Below are 7,716 nucleotides of genomic sequence, written 5' to 3'. Positions count from 1 at the left end.
ACTCATCTCATCCCCCACGCTACCCCCCCCCCGCCCATCTAGAGCTGTGATTGCTTGCTGTGGAAGCACTGGGGAGGGGCTACGACGTGGGGTGGGAGCCAGATCGTGCGGGGACACTCAAACACCAGCTGCAGCAAACGACAAGGTGCAGCTGGTAATGCGACAGGTAGAGACCCACGCAGACACCCACCCAGGCAGTGGGCCCCAGCGGAGTCCAGCATGGCCCAGGCTTAGAGCCCAGCCCAGAGCTTGGGATGCCATAGTCCAGGACCTCCCGTACCCCCTAGGCTGGAGTGAGCACGGGGCTCCCCAGGTGCCCCAAACCATTATACATGGGGTGCATGTGTCAGCGTGGGGAAGGACTCGTAGCTGAGAATTCAGCTTCACAGAGCCAGTCTCAGCTCCCCTTAAAAGGGATCCCCAAGGCCAATCCTCTGTTCATCCTTGGGGACCCCAGAGACGGCTGCTCTCCAGGAGGAAGGATCAGGAGTGGTTCCTTCTACCCCCCAGGCAGCAATATTTCTCCCTATCAGACCCTGGTCAGGGAGGAGGCTTTGAGCCCCCAAGTCCCTCTGGTCCTGAGTCTGGCTCCCTCAGCCATGGCCTGAGGAGAGAGGCCAGTTGTTTGCAGAGGTGGACACGAGGGAGAGACGCCTGGGCAGATGCTCAGAGAAAATCCTGCGATACCCAGAGGGGCCAGTGACGCTCTGGAGGACCCACAAGGGGCTGTGGTGCTTTGGTCCTCGGGCCCAATAGCACTGGCCTCTGGCAACTCCTGGCCAAGCACCAGTGCCCAGGGGAGGCATCCAGGGACCTCATGCCCTCCATCTCCAGGCTGGGCACTCAGCCCTGGCACCCGCTCTGACCAGGAAGGAGCGGCCTGAAGCCTTTGCTTTGCCTGAGCTGTCTGTCAAACTGGTGGCCACATGACCTCTTTCCTGGAACCAGCCATCCCCGGCCCTGTTGATCTAATCCTGAACCTCTGAGCCACAGGTCCCTGTCACATCCATCTTTAAGTGCTATCCCCGGGCACCGGCCCCAGGTCTGCCTCCCCGTCCCTCTCAATTCCAGCGTGACTTACAGTAACCTCTGTCGGGCTAGGACTAGAATAATCGGAATGTAATTGGGTTTTCGACTTGCTGATGCTGCCACAGGCCTGGGTTGTGCGTGGGAACACTCAGGGCAGGGCAGAGGTGCCTCTTAGGAGACCAGAAATCAGAAAACAGGCAGAGGTGTGTGCAGGGATGAGGGGTGGGCCAGCAGGGGCGGGGCCGTGGGTCCCAAGTGGGGGATTCTGAGCGCTGAGCCCGGCAGGCCACTGAGGAGGCTGTGGGGTTCGGTCCTCGGGCCCAATAGCACCGGGCTCTGGGAGCTCCTGGCAAAGCGCCATGCCAACAGGAAGGACCCAGGGACCTCATGTCTCCAGGCCAGATGCTCAGTTGTGCCCCTTCTTCACAGGAAGGGCTGGCCCTCCTTCAGGGTTTGGGTGGCTCGAAGGGGGTGGACATCCACTGAGAGAGCAGGGGCCCCAAGGCCCACCCAGAGCCAGGCATCCTTGGTGACTTCACAAGCGACAGAGCATCTTCAGGCTAGGGCAGGGGCAAAGAGGGAAGGGGCTGGGCCAGAAAGACTTGGGTCAGACTCCTAGTTCTGCTGCTTACTGCTGTGTGATCCGGGACTAGTCACTTCGCTTCTGTGACAGGCTGGGTAGTGGCCCCCAAAGATGTCCGCATCCTGATCCCAGGCACCTGTGACACATTACAAGGCAAAAGGGACTTTCCAAATGGGACTAAATTCAGGATCTTGAGATGGGGAAATTAGCCTGGGTTATCCAGGTGGGCCCAATAGAATAACGGGTGTCCTTGTAATAGGAGGCGGGAGGGTTAGAAGGAGCAGATGTGGTGACAGAACAGAGGTTGGGGTGATAGCAGCGCTGGGAGGGGCCGCAAGCCGAGGAAGGCGGGCGGCCTCTGGAACCTGGCAAAGGCAAGGAACAGATTCTCCCCTAGAGCCTCCAGAAGGAATTCAGCCCTTACTTTTAGCCCCATTAGACCCAATTTGGACTTCTCGCCCCCAGAAAGAAATGTGGCAAGAAAAAAAGCTGCGTTGTTTTAAGCCGCTCGGTTGGCAGTAATCTGTTATAGCAGCCCCAGGAAACTAATGCTGCTTCTCTGGGCCTCGTTTCACGGGTTCTAAGGGCAAAAACAGGAAGGTTTTGCGTATAGAGTCTCGTAAGGATTCACTGCGGACAGGCAGGGGGGCAGAGCAGCCGTGGCCGGGCAAGACAGAGACTCATACTTCCGTACACACAGTATCTAAAAATAATTTAATATCGGGGCACCTGGGTGGCTCAGTTGGTTAAGCGTCTGACTGTGGCTCAGGTCATGATCTTGAGGTTCATGGGTTCGAGCCCCGTGTCAGGCTTTGTGCTGACAGCTCAGAGCCTGGAGCCCGCTTTGGATTCTGGGTCTCCCTCTCTCTCTGCCCCTCCCCTGCTCGCACTCTGTCTCTCTCTGGCTCTCAACAATAAATAAATGTTAAAAAAAATTTTTTTTTAAATAATTTAATATTTAAAAAAAATCAGAGTGGTCATCATGGGAAAAATCAGGGTTTTGTCAGATGTCCTTATGGCTATCTTGTCATTCGGTATTGCTTTTATTTTGAGTCACATATTGGTGCAGGAGCCTACTAGTGATCTTAAATCCTAAAATTATAAATAATATTAGTTACAAACAATGATCATGGTAAATGTGTGCTGATGTGGTTATTTTGACCCAGGAACGCACAAGGAAAAGAAAAGGAGAAGACTGATCTTTCTGGGAGGGTGTGTGTACATATGTGTGTGTGTGTGTGTGTGTGTGTGTAGACTGAGTTGTTTTGTTTTGTTTTGTTTAACCATGATCTGAACTGCCAGACATTTGAGGAAAATCTTTAACAGGAGAACGACCAAGATAAACAGAAAAATATTCCAGAGGCAACTTGGGCTGGGTCTTGAGGGATGACTAGGAGTTCACAGATGGGCTTTGAGTAGGACATGCTGAGCGGGACGGGGAGAGGAAGGGGTGCCTGGGTGGCTCAGTCGGTGAGCATGACCTCACAGCTTGTGAGTTCGAGCCCCGCGTCAGGTTCTGTGCTGACAGCACAGAGCCTGGAGCCTGCTTCGGATTCTGTGTCTGTCTCTTTCTGCCCCTCCCCTGCTCTCTCTCTCTCTCTCAAAAATAAATAAACATTTATGGGGCGCCTGGGTGGCGCAGTCGGTTAAGCGTCCGACTTCAGCCAGGTCACGATCTCGCGGTCCGTGAGTTCGAGCCCCGCGTCGGGCTCTGGGCTGATGGCTCGGAGCCTGGAGCCTGTTTCCGATTCTGTGTCTCCCTCTCTCGAGGGGTAGACACGGCCCAAGGTCTGTTCTGGGTCCACTGTCAATGCCAGTGGGGTCCAAGGGTCCTCCCTAAAAGAAGAGTAGCAAGAAACAGAAAGATGGATGAAAGAAAAGCTGACCTGAATCTAGGCTGAGGGGCTTGGGCTCCATCCCAAAGGCAGCGGGGTCCCTGAAGGGTTTAAGCAAGGTTGTGATGTGAATTGATCCACACCCGGGCCCTCCAACTTAAACACATTTGCAATGAATACAAAGCCCATTTTTCTCATCATAGGCTCAAATCACTAGGAATGAGATCAAGGAAAATCATTGCCTTCAATTACCTACAGTAGCTATTGACTCTGGTATTAGAATACAGCCCCTGTAATGAAGACTCCCAAATGACAGTGCCTTAGGAAATGGAAGTTTCTTTTTCTCCGCAGGCCATCCAGCGCCGGCTAGACGGGTTCTGCAGTCTTCGGGAAGCCCGAGTACGGTCAGGGTTGAAGTGTTGTCACGGTCATGAGCACAGGTTCTGGTGCCAGACTGTCCAGGTTTAAGTGATGGGTCTGCCACTTCTGAGCTGCTGTGTCACCCTGAGCGTGCCACTTAATTTCTTTGTGCTTGGGTTTCGCCATCCGTAAAATGGGGATACTATCTATGAATCTGAGGGAGGGAGCATAATGTTTTGCCAAAGATGTCTATGCCCTAATCCCTAGAAATTGTGACCGTTATGTTATACGGCAAAAAAAACAAAACAAAAACAAAACAAAAAACAAACTTGGCAGAAGTGATTAAGACTCTCGAGTTGGGGATATTATCCCGGACTGCTCCGGTGGGCCCTATGCAATCACGAGGGTCCTTAAAGGAAGGGGGCAGGAAATGGAAATCGTAATAGGAGATGCGATGATGGACATGAGAGGCCATAGTGACATGAGAAAGGACTGGGGAGCCAAGGAATGCAGGTGACCCACTAGAAGCTGAAAAGACAAGGGAACAAATTCTCCCCTGAGTCTCCAGAAAGAAGCGGTTTATAAATTTTTTTTTTTTTTCAACGTTTATTTATTTTTGGGACAGAGAGAGACAGAGCATGAACGGGGGAGGGGCAGAGAGAGAGGGAGACACAGAATCGGAAACAGGCTCCAGGCTCTGAGCCATCAGCCCAGAGCCTGACGCGGGGCTCGAACTCACAGACCGCGAGATCGTGACCTGGCTGAAGTCGGACACTTAACCGACTGCGCCACCCAGGCGCCCCGAAAGAAGCGGTTTAGACGACACTTTGATTTTAAACTTCAGAACTCCAGATCTGTAAGGGAAAAAAATCTGTGTTGTTCTGAACCACCAAGTGTGTGGTATTTTGTTACAGCAGCTATAAGGTAATGAATACACATCCTCATTAGGTTAAAGCACCTAGAAAACCACCATGACTAGGGGTGCCTGGGTGGCTCAGTTGGTTAAGCATCTGACTTCAGCTCAGATCATGATCTCCTGGTTTGTGAGTTCAAGCCCCATGTTGGGCTCTGTGCTGACAGCTCAGAGTCTGGACCCTGCTTTGGATTCTCTGCCCTTCCCCTGCTCCCGCTCTGTCTCTCTCTCTCTCAAAAATAAATAAACATTAAAAAAAAACTTTAATTACAAAAAAAAAAAAGACCTGTTAGAAAACATAGTTAGAATATGTCTAAGTGTTAGCTATTATTATTTACACCAAAACTCTTGGCCTGGCTCAGAGATGGCCAATCACATCTGTATTCCAGCTAATGGACAGCCACATCAGTTCTGTTTGCATCCAGTTGGTCTGAATTTGGTCACCTGATCCCAGGTAGCTGCAAGGAAGCCTGGGAAATATCCTGTTTCCCTGGATAGCCACGTGTCCAGGGAAACGCAGGGGTTCTGTGAAGGGAAGGAGGGGAGCTGGTTACTGAACTCACAGTGCCTGGCACCATGCCCAACTATGAAAGATGAGAAGTTTAGAAAGGTAACTTCCCTCCAGAGTTCGGTTGGATACGCATTTTCCAGCTTTTCTTTCTTAGGCCATTCATTTCATGAAATATCTCTTGACTCCCCACTGTGTAAGATGAGACATCCTTTATCACACCTGCCCTCCCTCCTCCTAAATCTTCTTGCTAAACCACTACATTTGCATCTAGTTCTGTATCCATAATTAAAGTGTTCTGGTTTTGTGTGTGGTCTGTCTCTGAATTTCAAAAATTGAAAATCAATAAAGTGTTTTTAAAAAATATTGTGATTATGTAAACATCATTCTCTGCAGAGCTAACTAGCATCCGGGGACCCAGAGGGAAGGAACGGTAATCTTATGATTTAAATGCTGCTTGAAGGGAAATGCTCCAGGCTTCAAGTTCAAATGTATTTTCCTATACTCCCTCCAGATACTCAAAGTCATGCTATATTTTAATTCACTTCATATCTGGACCACGACTTTCTTCTACGAGTTTTTGTTCTCCTGGAATTTCTAATTGCTTTTCTCTTTTCTTCTCGAGAAAAGAAACATATGCCTTTTTAATCAGGTCACTAAAATCTTCCAGCGTCTTAATTACATTATTTGTTGAATGAGGCCCATTTTCTTCTTAGAGACTTTTTCCTCCAAACCCGGACTTCCTGTTCTAATTTTGACTGATGGCTTTATGGACCTCTGGTATTTCTATTCGTTGCACTTGTGGGTTAATTCTACTGTTTGGTGAATCTGTTACCTCTTACTTGGTGTTTACCTCTGTTTTGCTGGAGGATATCTTCAAATAACATTTTTAAAGGGGGGTGCATGGAAGGAAAGTCTTCTGAAGCTTTGCATGTCTGAAAAAGGTTTTAAATTTGTCCTTACTCTTACTGAGTGGGGACATCAACCCACAGGCTTCGCTTTAGGGCATGTGGAAAGGAGGCAGACAGGCAAGCCGGCACCCAGGTTCTCACCCCGGGCCAACATAAGGAGGGATTTATTCTAGATCGCCAACACTCTGAATAGGAATTCTGGTCCATTTGAAAAAGATTGCTCAATTTCTTTAGAAAGGAGTTCTCTCTCACTGTTTAATCTACCCCCTCTCTGTATGTTCCTGATGTGTATGTGTTTGCAGGGGATTGTTGGTGGCCGAGGCTGGCTTGTTATTCGTTAAACAGGCCTTTCTTTGAATTATTTTCTAATTTTGGTGATTCTCATAACAGCATCTCTATTTTTGCCATATCTTCTTACTACCTGTATTAATATTTACTCTCTCTTTTTTTGGTATTTTTAATGACTGAAATGAAACAGATCTAAAACTACAGCTTCTGGAAGAACCATTTGTTTTTGCTGGTCTTGTACGTCTCCTCTCCTTGTACCTCTCGTACCTCTCTTCCTTGACCTTGGTCTCTTGTCAGGCTTTGCATTTAAGAGCAGGGTCTCTGAAGACATCCTTGTTGATGACAGTTTTGTCCAAGGGGATAGCCACAGAGTACCTTGTGGGCATGAGGTGACTGTAGTTCTAAACTTTCACAGAACACTTGATCTTTGACCTCTTGGTGATTTTCTTCTTGCTCATGGCAGCTGTCACTTTGCAGGGATCACGGGCAATTCCGGCCACCAGAGTGTGGCTGTAGGGACGGTCTGAGGTGCCGTCACCAATGTTCTTCATGATGACTGGAGTAGCGTCCAGCCAGGACCAACATTTTCAGGTTACACAAACTTGCCCATCTCAACACCAGCCACTCAAGCCAACGGCAGACAGAATATTTACTTATGGTATGACTTTTGCTTAAACTGACTCTGCTAGTTATACCTATCAAATTGCATGTTTCATGTTAGACTTGTATCTCTTGTTGTTTGTAATTATATAGTTGTATTTTCTAATCTATATTCCTAGGGTTTTTTTATGTGTTTTTTTTTTTTTTTTTTTTTAGAGACAGAGTGTGAGTGGGGGAGGTGCAGAGAGAGGGAGACATAGAATCCGAAGCAAGCTCCAGGCTCTGAGCTGTCAGCACAGAGCCCCACGCGGGACTTGAACTCATGAACCAGGGGATGATTACCTGAGCTGAAGTCGATTGCTTAACAGCCAGATGCCCCCTATACACCCAGTTCTTAAGAAAACAGAAGTTTAGGGGCACCTGGGTGGCTCAGTCAGTTAAACATCTGACTTTGGCTCAGGTTATGATCTCATGGCTCGTGAGTTCGAGCCCTGCGTTGGGCTCTGTGTTGACAGCTCAGAGCCTGGAGCCCGCTTCGGATTCTGTGTCTCCCTCCCTCACTCATACTCTGTCACTCTGTCTCTCTCTCAAAAATAAATAAACATTAAAAAAACAACAAAAGTTTTATTTACCACCAAATAGCATTCACAGCAATGGTGCATGTACCAAACTTTGGGAAATATTTCTTT

At 48.9% G+C, this 7,716-nt stretch overlaps 1 pseudogene; it reads right to left on the bottom strand.

Moving 5' to 3' along the window:
- Positions 1 to 6,708: 6,708 nt before the first annotated feature.
- LOC112871941 (large ribosomal subunit protein eL27 pseudogene) lies at positions 6,709 to 7,037 on the bottom strand (annotated as a pseudogene).
- Positions 7,038 to 7,716: the final 679 nt, after the last annotated feature.

Source organism: Puma concolor, chromosome C1 (assembly GCF_028749965.1).
Source record: "Puma concolor isolate L17-30 chromosome C1, mPumCon1.1.hap2, whole genome shotgun sequence".
Lineage (NCBI taxonomy): Eukaryota > Metazoa > Chordata > Mammalia > Carnivora > Felidae > Puma > Puma concolor.
This window is presented reverse-complemented; position numbering and strand designations above follow the sequence as displayed.